Source organism: Priapulus caudatus, unplaced genomic scaffold (assembly GCF_000485595.1).
Source record: "Priapulus caudatus unplaced genomic scaffold, Priapulus_caudatus-5.0.1 Scaffold382, whole genome shotgun sequence".
In the NCBI taxonomy this organism is placed as follows: domain Eukaryota; kingdom Metazoa; phylum Priapulida; class Priapulimorpha; order Priapulimorphida; family Priapulidae; genus Priapulus; species Priapulus caudatus.
Window position 1 is genome coordinate 50707 of NW_014577443.1, and position 2500 is coordinate 53206.

The 2500-nt window shown below is 44.2% G+C and overlaps 1 protein-coding gene across 1 annotated transcript in view; it reads right to left on the reverse strand.

The window, feature by feature from the left end:
- LOC106809758 overlaps positions 1 to 2500 on the reverse strand; it is an 11629-nt gene that overhangs the window by 8116 nt on the left and 1013 nt on the right. The gene's annotated exons all lie outside the window — the stretch shown is intronic.

The following is a 2500-nucleotide window of genomic DNA, read 5'->3' on the forward strand; positions in this document are numbered from 1 at the left end:
AACACTGTTTGCACGATTTAAGCGCAAAGAGCATGGGAGTCGACCGCGAGTACCAAGCATGACCGAAGGGCCATCGAGTTAAACACGAGTTCACGCAATGCATCCCAGAATGCGAATCAACACTTCATGGCGATAGATAAAATAATTGAATATTTGGGAGACGATTAAATTACAGCGAAAAAATTAATGCAAATACAGAGTACGCAGCTGTCGCATAATGGGTCCTGTATCAGAACAAATACCTACACACCCTGAGCGGATGTGTATCATAGGGATATATACGTATTCCTATCAACGATTATGAAAAAAATAAGAGTTCACGATGACGTCACCTGTTGGGCGAACGTCGCATTTGGTTGACGGCATCCGTCCTGCAGCATGTCGTATGACCGTCCGGCTTTAGAGGCGTCGTCCTTGGAACTGTCATGTCCGACATGCAGCCGATGTACGTGCGACGTTGGTCCGATCCCAGAAAACAAACCGGCGGACTGCCGCGGAAAGGCCTCGCGCCATCGAGACACGAAGACGGGGGCGTGACGAGCGCGCAGAAAGTGTGCTCGTAATAGCGCTCACACATCTCTCAACGTGGAGTTTTAGAACTCGTTTGTCTTAGCGTTAGGGTGTAGGCGTTCCGTGTTACGGTTGGGGTCAGAATTAGGCATTAAGGTTAGGCGTTAGAATCAGGTTTGGGGGCTTACGGTTATTGTCGGTACTTGGGTTGCGGCTTGAAGTAAGAGTCATGGAGAGCTTTAGCCAGGCCTTAGTCTTAATGGTTATAACCCAAACTTACCGCTGTAGACACTGAACCCAAACCATAATCCTACCTCTTGGACTTGGCGCTGCCCCTACATTTCTACATCATATACTAACAAGCCATATAACTCTCACCTCCCATGTAAACGGTGACCGGTTAGTCGGTTCCTGCCGTGTCTACCGGGCCGACAGTATTTGACCTTGGGCGTGAGAACAGCGGTCAGCTGTGTCCACATGTCACCGTCACCTCCCCGGTATCCTCCTCCTTCACCAGCTGTACAAGCCGTGATACAGGCGTCGGTAGCGTTTCAGCCCCTGCAAACGATAGGGGCTGTGCGTAAGCAATGTATAAATATATAATATTTATATATATATATATATATATATATATATATTATATATTATATATATATCATATTATATTATAACTTATTTGGAACATGATCTATGTGCACTGCCTGTATTAAAAGTACTCCAAATGTTCACGGGATTTATACGTCATATTTCATATCTAGCAACTTGGTCATGCTTTCATAACGAGTTTCGCTGTCCTCGCTCAAATCGCAATAAATTTTCTCTATAGTTTTAAATTTCGTCGCCACGTTTTACCTGTCTAGCGGCGTGACCGTAATGTCTCCCTCACAATAGTAGATAATTCGTTAACTCAAAGTTTTTCATTGTTTTACCCGGGGTACGGTGAAAGCATCGTAGTACTTAGAGCTCGGAGTTTTTTAAGATATTTAATTCACTGTTATTCTTGAACTCTAAATTTTCATTGTTTACCCGGTGGGGTGGGAGGGTTACGGTGAAAGCATCTTTACCCGGTAGAGCTAGTCGTTTTTTTTTTTTTTTTTTTTTAAGATATTTAATTCACTGTTATTCTTGAACTCTAAATTTTTTTATTGTTTTACCCGGGGGCGGTACGGGTTGTTGAAAGCATCTAATACCTAGAGCCTATTAGTGTTTTTAATATATTTCACGGTTCCTAACCAGTGGCTGTAGACGTTCGTGCATTTGCACGTTCATGCTTCGATTAAGCCAGCCCTCATACGCACATCATTGACCGTCAGAGAGATGTACCGATGTGGTATTGTGTTAAACCGTCCCCTTCGAGTGCGCCACATTTATCAGAAGAATGGTATTAAACTATGATTTAGCTACATCTATGGGATTAACTCCGACACTCTTCTGCAAACTCGTGTTAGCTTCAACGCTGCAGGGATATCGCTCCGGATCCTATTCACTTTAATGACTGCTGTATTTCACTTCTTAGTACGGGATATCGTACCGTCCCAACCGTCTCATGATGAACACCGTTGTTAAACTTTCAGACAACGGCGCTGCTCGGCAAGGATCTTTAACGATAAACTTCAACGTACTCTCGGTGACTTAAGAACACGGTGCATATAAGTGATCGCGCATTCGCTAGATGAAGTCCGAATGTGTCTTGCGGACGATTACGTTCAGTATCAGACATCTCGTTATGACAACATAACGCCCAGCTCCTCAGTAGAGAGTAGACGAGATGTGAAGAGCAAGAGGAGGAAAGTTTTCTCTGCACAGAACCCGCGACTCAGATCAAGTACAGACATGCGAGAGAGGTATTTAACTCGAGGAGGATGACGACAATAAGAAACCGTAGCCCAGCTCACTCTATCTATCAGGGATACGCATGCTAATGAACATGCCTAGTGTCATCAATAAAGCGCACATTGGCTATCATTACTCTGTGCGATCGCTCCACATT